The sequence below is a fragment of the Bidens hawaiensis genome, unplaced genomic scaffold, assembly GCF_021521415.1.
Source record: "Bidens hawaiensis isolate Kalapana, Puna unplaced genomic scaffold, B.hawaiensis_p1.1 tig00053855_1, whole genome shotgun sequence".
Lineage (NCBI taxonomy): Eukaryota > Viridiplantae > Streptophyta > Magnoliopsida > Asterales > Asteraceae > Bidens > Bidens hawaiensis.
In genome coordinates, this window is record NW_027506272.1 from 42,733 (window position 1) to 56,500 (window position 13,768).

Here is a 13,768-nt window from a genome sequence, read left to right on the forward strand (position 1 = left end):
TTGTTGGCCTAGTGAAGGAGATAAACATGTTGGTTTTCTTTGGATTAAGACCAGGAGAAAAAGGCGGCCTCTCATGAAAGGACTGGTATAGTTTCTAATTATAACTGGTGTTGTAGGTTGAGGGTCGGGTTGTATTCTCGTTGTTGTTTCCACTGGTAACGTCTTTCGTGTTTTTTCGCTTTGATGATTGTATTAGTATGTCTATCGGCTTGTAAATTTTTATTAGAATTTTTCTTTTTTGGTGGTTAAAAAAAGATGGTTAGTATTTTGTTTAACAAGAAAACACAAACTTGGGTTACAAACCACTCAAAACACATATGTGGACCTATTTTGTGGACCTCCCTCATGTGTATATGTCATATATGTCTTTGGTTGAAGTCATACTCTATCTTGGGAACAACAACTACTTATCGAAAAAATATAATCCAGATAGATTCTAAACTTTGTTAATATCTATTTTTAACATTTACATAATAAAATGTGAGATATCATGATCCTTTATTCAAGTGTCTATTCACTATATTTTACAAACATATCTACAAGAACACTCTTAAGTAATTGATCACGATGACATATACACGCAAATGTGAGATTTCATGATCCGTTAATTGTTATGATAGTGACAATTAACGGATCATGAACGAGCGATAATTTCCATAGGCCGTTTCCTTTTGGCACATTAATTACAATTCCATTAATGGAGTGAGTCAGTCAATAACCCGCCACCGTTTCCTCCTTAATATTCGTAAACATAAACATAAACATAAACAAAACATATACTTACTTTTACTTACACACCAAACAACCTTAACAATATGCATCTCGTACATCCACCGCCGTCAGCCACCGCTCACTCGCCGGAGGTTCTTCGCACCTACCAGACCTGGAAAGGAACCAACGTATGTTTATATTATCATTATTATTATTATTATTATTATTGGGTTTTTGTTTCAGTTATTATTATTATAGATCGGAGTGGTTGAATTGGGATTTAGCATTGACTGATCTAGTGATTGAATCTATGATCTGGGTTTAGTTTATTTTTTTTTATAAATCTAGGGTTTTGGTTAATTTTTCAATTGGTTAATGGATCAGGTTCTTAATAATAAGTTTTTATGTGTGCCCTAAATTTTAGGCTTTTTTGTATTGTATTAATATTAAAAAGGTGTGATTTTGTTTGATTATTTTGAAATGATGTGTTTAATGAAAGTAATTAGATCTTTGATTGTTTTATATTTGTGCATTTTTATATCTATCAATTGGGTTGTGATGATATTAGGTTTTAGTTTTGTTTTGTTTTTTTTAGGGTTTTGGTTGGAACGTGTGAATTGAGACTGGATAATGAAATTCACTATTTTCGACGGCTTGAACCCGTGATTTAAGGTCACAAAGCATCAACCTTGATAGACGATAACAGATAGATCACTGCAATGAATTGTTTTACGTGCACTTAATTAGGCAATGAATTGTTATACGAGCCCTTAATTAGGCAGTTTTGTCACCAGTGAACTGTATTAGCATGTGTACGACTGTACGGTACTAAAAGGTGTTATTGTTTTATTATTTTGTAATGACGTGGTTCATTATGAAAGTAATTAGAGCTTTGATTGTTTTAATGTTGTGCATCTTTTTTTATATATTAATTGGGTTGTGATTTGGCATCGTGTGATCTAGTTTCGGAAATTACGATTCCGTTTTTTTATTAAGTTTACGGTTTTGGTTGGAACTTGTAAATTGAGACCGAATAATGAAATTCGCTATTCTCAACGGGATGAACCCCGTGATTTAAGGTCACAAAGCAGCAACCTTGATAGACTTTAACTGACGGATCACGGAAATGAATTGTTATGCGTGCACTTGATTAGGCAGTTTTGTCACCAGTGAACTGTGTTAGCATGTGTAACGGTACTAAAAGGTGTTTTCGTTTGAATATTTTGAAATGGTGTGATTGATATGAGTAAATAGAGCTTTGATAGCATTGACTAATTTAGTTTCTGAGTTTACGATTCGGTTTTAGTTCAATTTTCTCGAATATAGGGTTTTGGTTGAGCAACGTGAGACGAAACAGAATAAACAGAATAATGAAATTGATGATTGTAGACACTGATTTACGGATCAGGTTAGTAAATTGTTACATGAGCCCTAAAGTAGGAAATTTTGTACGGTACTAAAAGTTGTTTTTGTTTGATTATTTTAAAGCGACATGTTTAATAAAAGTAATTAGTCTTTGTTTGTTACAACTTTGTGCATTTTTTTTCTTAATTAATTGTATTGTGATTTAGCATTGGATGATCTAGTTTCTGAATTCACGATTCGGGTTTATACGTTTAGTCTTATTTTGTACAAATCTAGGGTTTTGGTTGAAACGTGTGAGATAAAACTGAATAATGAAATTCATAAACTAGATTAAGGCTGTTTCCGACAGCTTGAACACATGACCCCGAGGTCACAAAGCAACAACCTTACCAGTTGCTCTAACGCTCGTTCTCATTAGTAAATGTAGTTAATAGACACTAATTGACAGCGTGGTTTTGTTTGGTCATTTTGAAACTATGTGCTTTACATGAGCATTTAGAGCTTTGAAGTGTCATAAATTTGTGTTTTTTTTCCGATCAAATGACGTGCTTTGGTTTCTACTTTGCAGATATTTTTTCTTGGTGGAAGGCTTATATTCGGACCGGATGTCGGATCTGTTTTCCTATCCATGTTCTTAATAGTTGCACCTGTCGCGGTTTTCTGTGCGTTTGTTGCACGAAAGTTGATTGATGATTTTTCCCATCATTTGGGAGTATTGATTTTGGTGGTGGCAGTTGTATTCACATTTTATGTAAGTTCTCTTAACTTGGTAATATATTTTTCGTTACATCGATGTTTGTACGCAAATGCTAATAATATATTATACTTTTTTAGGTAATAACCCTTCTTATAGTGACGTCTGGACGGGACCCGGGTGTAATTCCTAGAAATTTACACCTGCCACAACCAGAAACAACAGATCAGGGTATAGACGTCGGACCAGGTCAAACTCCACAGTTACGCTTGCCTCGTGTCAAAAGAAGTAATGGTCAACGGGATGACCGTGAAAGTCAAATACTGTGATACCTGCATGTTGTATCGACCTCCACGCTGCTCTCATTGTTCAATATGTGACAATTGTGTGGAACGATTCGATCATCATTGCCCATGGGTCGGACAGTGTATTGGAAGGGTAAAGTTTAAAAATCATTCTTTTTGCGTGTACAGTGATTTATTATTATTATTATTAATAACATTTGTTGACGGTTATTATGTTTCTGTTGCAGCGTAACTACCGGTTTTTCTTCATGTTTGTGTTTTCGGCAACTCTGCTTTGCATTTATGTGTTTTCCATTTGTTGGGTGTATGTAATAAGGATCATGCACAGTGAAAACACTTCAATATGGAGAGCATTAATTAAGACTCCTGCATCTATCGCGCTAATAATTTACACCTTTTTATCGGTTTGGTTTGTTGGCGGTCTCACCATTTTTCATCTTTATCTCATCAGCACAAACCAGGTAATAATACATTAATTATGATTAAGAAACATGTTTGCGTTATTGCATATTTCGTTAACCATAGACTATTTAGAATAGTTTTTAAAATACGTCTAAACCGACGAAAAAAGGTGATGTTGAACATGTTTTCAGGTAAATAAATTTGTTGAAAAAAATCTAAACCATGGTGTGGTTTTGATACATGTACGTTTATGCTTCGAATTTTTGATCACTTGTACATTACCGTTGACATTTTGGTTTTGAACAAAATTTATATCGATGTGTAGATGAAAATAAGCACGTTTATTAGCACAGCTTGGAACTTTATAAAACATTATATATTAAAAGCAATGTTTTCATAACCGGAACGGACACCGAACCGGATGGCCCACCGGTTCAACCGGTCGGACCTGCCGAACAATTTTAGTCAAAAAATGATGGATCAAGCTTAAAAAATGATTTTTTTAAAAAAAAAATATTTTTTTTCTTAGAAAACCGGCCGAACCGGCCGAACCGGCCAGTTCCCTGTCAGCCGAGCGAACTATGTGAACAGGACCGGTCGGTGGACCGAATCCCGGTCGGACCGGTTCGACCGGCCGGTCCGGTTTCAACAACATTGATTAAAAGTTATGAGGGCAAAATAGAAATAAAATTGTTAATGGTCCACGTGGCATAACATGACTGGTTAAAGAAACAAAATAAAAAAAGAAATATTAGAGTAATAAGTTGACCATTATCATTATAATATTCTATATTTTGAAGTCCTATTTTGTTTCTATATTTGCAGTCAACATATGAGAACTTTCGATATCGATATGACCGATCCGAAAATCCATACAACAGGGGCATTTTTGGAAACTTCAAGGAGGTTTTCTGTACCAGCATTCCTCCATCTAAGAACAACTTCCGAGCATTCGTGGTTCGAGAGCCTCAACATCCAACTAGAGCCACCGGGGGCAGTTTTGTAAATTCAAACATAGAGAAAGTTCCAAGCGACGTTGAAATGAGTAGCATGAAGCCTGGCTGGAAGAACGAGGCCATGGCGGGAGATGCTGCCGGTGCTGGTGGTGGCAATGGCGTTGGTAGGCGGGCTAGCTTGGGACGGAGCGGAAGCTGGGATTTACAAAGCGACATTGCTTCGATCACGGGTGGTGGGTACTCGGACCGGTTCAGCCGCGGTGGAAGTAGTGCCAGCTTAGGTGGCAGTCTGGTGGATGTGCCGGTCAAATGACAGGTCAGCTTTGATGTAAGAAGATATTAAGTGAGTTGGATTTGTGTGTGCCCTTTAAAGTTGGGGTATAGTTATAGTTGACTAGTTGAGGTCTTTGTTGTGTATATTTTTTTAATCTTTATATTTATGGAGATAATTGAACTTATTAATTATTATCTGATATATTTTTTTTATATATTTAAAACAAATTAAAATAGGAAAATCTATAACTTACATGCAAATTTTAATGATTTTTATTATTAATGCATAATGGCATTTTATCAAAATTCATATGCATAGCCATTCATAATAATAATAATAATAATAATAATAATAATAATAATAATAATGTGTTCACGTGTTTCTCAACATGATATTAGTTTTGAAATGAACGCGTTCATTTTAAATGGAAAATTACGTGAACCATACAATATGACAAAGACACGATCATGTTTAATATAGAAGCACTTTAAATGGAAATATACGATAACCAAAATTCGTAGGAAATTCATGAGAATCTAAATTTGTAGGAAACTAGTGTGTTGAATTAATTGCAAAGCGAAGGGTGGAGTATGCCATTGCATAATCGTTTTATGTTTTCCGGTTAAAGTAGAAGCAAAAGTGAATCATGCCTCTCAACGGAGGTTTCCTCCTAAGGAGAGTATGGTTTTGAAAATTTGGAACGTTAAATAAATAATGGACGGTTGAGATTTCGTTTCAGGGCTCGAACTGTTACAAACTGTATGCACATTACTACATTAGCACATATACATTAATATGATGTAATATTTTGCTTGTATTGAAGTTTCTTCGTAATATATTATTTTAAACTTGTTAGTTGTTACGGTAAAAGAAAACCTGCCATTAACTAATGTATTAATAAAATATATGCAAAAGTTACTTCACAAGAGAGGAAAGCATCCACTCTCAATAACCCAATAATAACCCAATTAAGTGATTAACATAATGCTCTTAAAAGTCTTTTATGCTTTTCTTTCTTTGTCAATTTAAAAATAGAACTCAATTTCATTAAGTCATATAAAAAAGGATTCTGGGTAATGTATATTTGAAATTAAAAATAAATAAGGAAAAATTATCAAAATAGGCATTTCGACCGTTGACATTGAAAAATATTATTGAATTTTAAAATCTTTAAACAGATTCTAGTTTGGTGCATGAGACTCATTTGACGTAGCAGATTTTCATTTGACATAACTGTTTCCATTGCTGAATCACATATAAAAAAGATGATTAAAAAATAGTTTTTAACAATAAAAAAAAACTAAATTATTAAATTTATTATTTAATATAAATAAATAAATAATTTTTTGAACGACTACACGCACCCCTATTTATCCGTACTCTATTCCTAAACTACTCAAATAGGATATATATTCTCATGTCAGGTTTTGAACTTGAGTTTTCACTCAAAGTTTTTGACTCAACAAATTTTCGTTTGGCATGACAAATTATCATTTAACGCAACACATTACCACTTGAACGAACACCTTAGGTTGGATTGATGCACTTTTATGTCATATATCCATTTTTATGCCAAAAAGCAAACAAACTTAAAGAATAAATAATGGCACAATCCAAGAAGTAAGAAGTTGAAGACATGAGAAAACTTGTTTTCGGTCTTTCTTTCTATTTGTGTTCTTGTTTAAGATAATTTCAAGTTCTAAGACCAATAAAGATAATATCTAAATTGATGCTTCATCGCATTAATCACTTATACCCTTTGTTGGTGCTTTGCTTGTTGGGTTTGTAGGCTTTTGTTTACTAAGTTTATGCGTAATGGGCAACAAATGGATTGGTTTCTTAGCGACAACCCCCCCCCCCCCCAATTTTCGGGTGATTTTTTTTGGGCGTTGGTAATTGCACAACCCGACGCCTGTACACGTGTAAAGTGGCATTGGAAGCGTAACCCGCCGACACACGTAAACGGTCCTGAAATGCGCATAACCGACATTTAAACGTGCATAACTAACGCCTGAACATGCGTAACCATATCCAGTTACTCGTGCGAATCAACCACTTACACGTTGAGCACTAGATTAAGTGTTTATTGGGGCCGGGTTACGTGAGTATCGTCGGTAGGTAACACACATCCGGAGCCACGTCCTGACGGCGCTGGTTACGTGTCTAGCGCGAAACCGTTCCGACCAGAACATTTTGGAATCCGAACCCGTCCCAACCCTTTTGACTTGTAACCCAAACCCGCCCGACCTGACTCGTTCGCTAGGCTTACTCGATCATCATCTGTTTACAACTGTCGAACATCCACATATAGTAAACATGCCCATGCTCAAATATATGTATAACATTCTATATATTTGATAGTTTTTCTTTTAACAGTGTTTATCCTAATAAACAAGTATATATCTCAAATAATATAACTGTTAGGCCACCTACGGGGACGACAAAACAAGAAAAATGGGGCGATATTTGTGGTGAACCCTGCCCTGCGCTACAAAATGGGCGATTTGGAGAGAGCCACAAATTCTTCTCCGGGTTGATTTGTGGAGAATATTATGATTTTAATATGTTGTGTGTGTATAATATATATATATATATATATATGTGTGTGTGTTTATATAGTGGACTATAACACCATTACACCCATATAATAAAAAAACTCACTCTTTGCTCTTTGCTGATTGGGCGTCACTTGATGCAAGTCGTCCAATTTTATAGCACATACACTACGCATAGCCTTAAAAGTTAAAACTTAAAAGGAACCCCATGTAATTAATAAACTGAAATCTGAAGTCACATATTCTTAAAAGTTAAATGCCGGTCAACTAATTTGCTCATCCAAAGTCAAGTCTCTTCCGTGTAAAATATGCAAAAGACTATTACAAAGGTGACCAATACAATGGTTGAAATCACCATAAGCTGAAATCACTTTACAAACTCGTCTAACAATGGCTGAAATTGTTGCTTCTGCCGTCCTCAATGCGGTTTTGAGAAACTAGCCGATGAAGCCATCAAGAAGCTTGTTCGGTCACAGGGAATTCATTCAGAGGTGAGGAAACTCGAGAGGACATTGTCCCAGATTCAAGCTCTTATTAATGATGCATCACAAAAAGAAATAAATGATGAATCTGTTAAACAATGGTTGAATAATCTTCATCATTTGGCTTACGACATTGATGACATACTCGATGATCTGGCAACTGAAGCTATGCGTTGTGAGATAACCGAGGAATCAAGAGAAGTTTGTAGCAAGGTAAGAAAGCTCATTCCAACTTGTTGTACAAGTATCTCAATAAGTAATAGATTGTGTCACAAGTTAGATGATATTACTACCAAGTTAAAAGATCTAGTTACGGAAAAAACTTCTCTAGGTTTAATTGTGAAAGATGAAAGGCCAAAGAATATGAGTAGAAGAAATGAGACTTCTTTGCCAGATGCGTCTGGCATCGTGGGGCGAGACGTTGATAAAGAGAAATTGCTTAGAAGGTTGTTGGTGGACGATCCATGTGATCAAAAGTTTGGCATCGTGCCCATAGTTGGAATGGGCGGGGTAGGTAAAACCACCCTAGCTAGACTTTTGTATAACGAAACACAAGTGAAGAGTCACTTTGAACTCAAGGCATGGGTTTGTGTTTCGGATGAGTTTGATATCTTTAAGGTAAGCAAAACCATGTTTCAAGCTATGACTAGAGAAAGTAGGGATTTTGATGATTTAAATCAGCTTCAAATGGCACTTGTAGAGCAACTTGCAGGCAAAAGATTTCTACTAGTGTTTGATGACGTGTGGAGTGAAAACTATGGTGATTGGGAAATTTTGGTGCGCCCGCTTCATTCGGGGGCTTATGGAAGTAGAGTTGTAATGACAACTCGGAAAGAGCGTTTGCTAAAAAAGTTAGGGTTGGATCATCTAGACCGTTTGAAGAGTTTGTCACATGACGATGCCATGTCTTTATTTGCTCAACATGCGTTAGGTGTTGACAACTTTGATTCACATGAAACACTTAGACCATTAGGTGAAGGTATTGTGAAAAAATGTGGTGGTTTGCCTTTGGCTTTAAGAGTACTTGGAAGGCTATTGCGGACAAAAACAAATGAAGAAGATTGGGATGACGTGTTGAATAGTGTGATATGGGGTTTAGAAAGTGTCGATGAGATTCTTTCAGCTCTTAGGCTAAGCTATTATGATCTTTCTGCATGTTTAAAGCAATTGTTTGCATATTGCTCCTTGTTTCCCAAGGACTTTATGTTTGACAAGGAAGAATTGATTCTATTGTGGATGGCCGAAGGGTTTTTAAACCAATCCAAGACGAACAAATCGCCAGAACGTTTAGGCCATGAATATTTCGACATGTTATTATCAATGTCATTTTTTCAACTTGCACCTAATGAGGAATCGTTGTTTGTGATGCATGACCTCATGAATGACTTAGCTACATTTATTGCGGGAGATTCGTTTCTAAGGCTTGACAATCACACGGAGATGAAGAGGGAAATTTTGGCAAAGTACCATCATATGTCATTTATTCCTGAAAAATATGTAGCTTTCCAGAAATTGGAGACGTTGAAAGGAGTTAAAAGTTTAAGAACATTGTAAGCAGCATCAGTTGGAGTGAAACAAAGAATTGGATACTTTTACTTATCTAGTAAGATCCTGGTTGACTTACTTCCTGGGTTATCATTGTTAAGGGTTCTTTGTTTGAGTGGTTTTCAGATAAGTGAGGTACCGAATTTCATTGGTTGTTTAAAGCACTTGCAATATCTTAATTTGTCTCAAACTCAAATCAAAGAGTCACCTGAAAATGCGGGAAATTTGTATAACTTACAAACATTGATTGTTTTTGGTTGTTGGAGTTTAACTAAGTTGCCTAAAAGCCTTTCGAGGCTTAGAAATTTGCGGCATATTGACATTAGAGATACTCCGCTTTTAAAAAAGACACCCATAATGATTGGTAACTTAAAAAGCTTACAAACTCTCACAAAGATCATCATCAGGACGATGGCTTGACAATATCAGAGCTTAAAGAGCTAAAGAATCTCCATGGGAAAACTTCCATTAAGGGATTGGACAAAGTTCAAACTATGATGCATGCTCGAGAAGCAAACTTGTCGCTAAAAGAGCTTACTGAGTTAGAGTTGGAATGGGATGATGTGGTTGGTGGTTTTCGAAATGAAACACTAGAGAAGGAGGTCCTTGATGTGCTGAATCCTCATGGTAATAAACTTAGAAAACTCGAAATCTTTTCATATGGCGGTATAGAGTTTCCTGGGTAGGGGATCCATCGTTTTGTAAGTTGGTTCATGTGTCCATACGTAACTGTAGAAAGTGTACATCTCTACCGGCACTTGGGCGGCTACCCTTACTTAAGAAGTTGGTTATTCGAGGCATGGACAGGGTTGAAGTTGTAGGTACGGAGTTACTTGGGAATGATAGTATCACATTCCCATCACTAGAAATCTTAAGTTTTGGAGATATGCAAAGCTGGGAGGTATGGTCAACCAATAATGGCGGTGCACATCGAGTGTTTCCATGCCTTCAAGAACTTTATATAAGAGGTTGTCCTAATTTGGTTGAAGTCTCACTTGAAACACTGCTTACGCTAAGGGTTCTAATAGTCACTGGTTGTGGTTATGGGGTCGTGAGAAGTCTAGTTCGCGCAACTTCTTATATTACCAATTTAGAAATTGAATATATTTCAGGGCTTACTGATGAGAGGTGGTTAGGTGTTATGGAGCATCTTGAGGCGGTCGAAGAGCTAAGAATCCAGGATTGTGACGAAATAAGATACTTGTGGAAAACAAAAGCAAACGCGAGTAATATTCTTATGAATTTAAAGAAGTTACAAGTGTCTTATTGTTCGAATATTGTGAGATTAGGAGAAAGAGATGATGATAATGGGAGCAACGCCCTAACATGTCTTAAGATTTTGGAGGTACAAAACTGTAGAAATATGGTTACGTGTAGTTGTCCAAATAGCGTAGAGAGATTGACGCTCTATGATTGTGGCTCGCTTACATCAGTCTCTTTCCCAACAAGACCCAATCTCAAGTCGCTTACAATCTACAACTGCAACGAAGTGATGGAAAACGTGTTTGGAGTCAGAGAAACGACCAACCACCAAAGCATGTCAACACTTGAATATGTAAATATAAGACGTTTGCCGAATCTAAAATCAATCATTGAGTTAAATCACTCGATTCACCTCACCAACTTAATCATACAAGATTGCCAAAATATGAAGTCATTTCCTCAACTGCGGCTACCGAATCTAATCCAACTGATAATAGAAGATTGTCCAAATATGGAGTCATTTCCGGACATTCAGCTGTCAAGTTTCACCTCATTAAAAGATCTGGTAATCAAAAACTGCCAGCGTATGGACGCTTCATTTTCTTGCGCACTTTGGCCTCCCAAATTGTGTTCCCTTGAGATAGGAGGGTTGAGGAAGTGCGTCTCGAAGTGGGCCCCACAAAAGTATCCAAACTCTCTTGTTAAACTACAATTATTTGGCAAACATTCATGTAACAATCATCAAGTGTCTCATGTTCTTCCTTCATCTCTTACGTCTCTCGGAATAAATAATTTCGAGAAGCTGGAATCGCTTTCCATGGGACTCCAACACCTCACATCTCTCCAACATCTTCACATTAACAACTGCCCGGAAATGATACATCTACCAACAATGTTGTTGCCTTCACTTTTGAGTTTGAAAATATTTGAATGTCCAAAACTGAAAGAAAGAAGTAGTAGAAGAAACTCTTACTATTGGCCCCACATTTCTCATATCCCTTGCATCTACATAGACTGGGAATTGCTAAATTAATATCAAGGTATATGTTGTTGACATCGATGGATCGATGTAGGCGGAACCCGTGGTGTCCTAGGGATCTTTTCTTGTTTGACGGTACGTCATTTGTACTCTTATTTTTCTTGATTCTTTTATAGATGACAATTTCGACCCATTCGCTAATGAATGGGTAAATTTGGGTTGTGCTATATATGAAAAAGTTCACCATAACACAACCCGATTCGATCCTAAGTTTTGAACTGTGAAGCTCAATATTGCTACTTTAATAAAGTGTGGTTTGTTTATAATTACTAAAAAAACACTTGTCATGTTGCACTTATGATATATGAAACTAATATTCATGGTAAATGGTAAACTTTTTATTGCATAATTTTGATGCCTCTGATTCATGCAAAAGGGACATGCTAAATCTTATTTGCATTGTTCAAATTATGTGTTCTTTTGTTGTGTTTGTTCATTTGCCATTAAACCAGGGGTGTGCATGAAACCAAAATAATCAAACCATAACCGGAGGAGTAACCAACGTAACCGAACCGGAATTACTGAACCTAATAGAAAAACAACGGCTTGGTTTTAAGTCTTTTAAAAACGGCTTTTCAATTGGGTTTCGGTTTTGCATTAACTAAAACCTAGCCATATCAACTAAAACCAATTGCTTTAAAATTATTTATAAAGAAATTAATAAATGGTGTAACCTAAAACATTTTAGATCCATATATGTAATACTCAATTAATTGTGCCATTTTTTTCCAACCCAAAACTTTTAAGCACAAGTAAATTCGGTGTTTAAAAACCAAAAATAAACCAAACCAATTGTCAAGAGCGAAACTAAACGGTTTTTAAAAAATAAAATCCGAAAATTTGGTTTTTGGTTCGGGTTGAGAAAAAAAAAAGTAACCCAATCGACATATGCACATAGCACACCCATGTTATAAATTTCAAATATTAACGTTGATAGCTTAACATTATTATTATTATTATTATTATTATGAATACAAAATTACAAAAATACACAAGTGGACACTTAGAGCATCTATAACAACAAACATTTCCAAACCGTCACATCAGATTTCAAAATTTTCTCAAAAACCCCAATTTATTCCACAACAATAAACTTCTACAAACTGCGACATCATCATCTAATTTTCTAATTAATTTATATTAAATAAATTATTTTTATAATATATATATATATATATATATATTAATTATTTATGCTTATTAGTTGGGATTATATAATTATATTTACCTCTGCCGAAAATGAAGGAATAATAATAGAATATAATAAAACTTAAGAAAAAGGTTAAATAAAAGTCATAGCAAAGAGTCAATGTTCACCATCACCAACGCCTCTTCAATCCAATCCAGATCTCCTCCATTATTTGATGTTCAACAACAACGTCGTCTTTGAATTCTTGCAACACATTTGTTCTTAATTGAAGATCTTTGAATTTCATTCTCCAATTTTGCCCTAAAAAATTAGGGTTCGTAATTGAGTTATATACTTATACCTATGAGCTTTAAAGATCGTCACCTCTTGCTGCTGCAATTTCCGAATCATCGTTCCTTCCTCTTTTTTACTTCTATTTTATTTAATGGGCCCCATATCTTCGTCCGCAGAGCCGTTTGCAGTCGCGGACTGCTTCACCGAACTTGACGGCCACAACGGTGAAGTTCGTGGTTCCCCTGTCTGTTGCCTGGCATAACAACATAAGTTATATATAACGTTTATAAAAATATATCAACAATGGGTTTCAATATACTGCCAAATGTGTGGGTGGTTTCTAGGGTAGATAATTTGCCGTTCATAAAATGTATATACATGTTTCAAATATACTTTTCATATTGTCTAACTGTTTATGGTAATAAATATTTAATTATCTCAAATGAATGGTTTTCTAAAAGCAACACATGCGCAACAATCATAGTCAGTAAAAATAAAAATTTCTAATAATGTCCAATTTGAAGAGAGATTCGAGAATTATCCCCAAAATGAAAGAATTCCAAGAGTCGTGTGTTTTAGGCGGCACGATGAGTTTTTTCTTCCAACAAGAAGACGTTGCGTGTCACCAAAGAAGTCGACCCGACTTGTTTGCCAAATACTTGTTTGACATTTTGGAGGGCTTAAGGGGACACAAGAAGAATCTCTCCTCCAGATAGGAATGACAATGGGTCGGGTTTGAGACGGGTTTAGGTATTCTCAAACCCATACCCGGTTATAAAAGTCCATCCCAAACCCGTCCCAGACCCGTCGGGTT

General features: G+C 35.8%; 2 pseudogenes across 1 annotated transcript; both read left to right on the forward strand.

Moving 5' to 3' along the window:
- Nucleotides 1–756: 756 nt before the first annotated feature.
- On the forward strand, nucleotides 757–4,880 carry LOC143617327 (putative protein S-acyltransferase 7; annotated as a pseudogene). Its single transcript, XR_013150811.1, has 5 exons — nucleotides 757–899; nucleotides 2,645–2,827; nucleotides 2,911–3,208; nucleotides 3,303–3,536; nucleotides 4,303–4,880. The product of XR_013150811.1 is annotated as a putative protein S-acyltransferase 7 (transcript).
- Nucleotides 4,881–7,652: 2,772 nt separating this feature from the next.
- Nucleotides 7,653–11,615, forward strand: LOC143617326 (putative disease resistance RPP13-like protein 1; annotated as a pseudogene).
- Nucleotides 11,616–13,768: the final 2,153 nt, after the last annotated feature.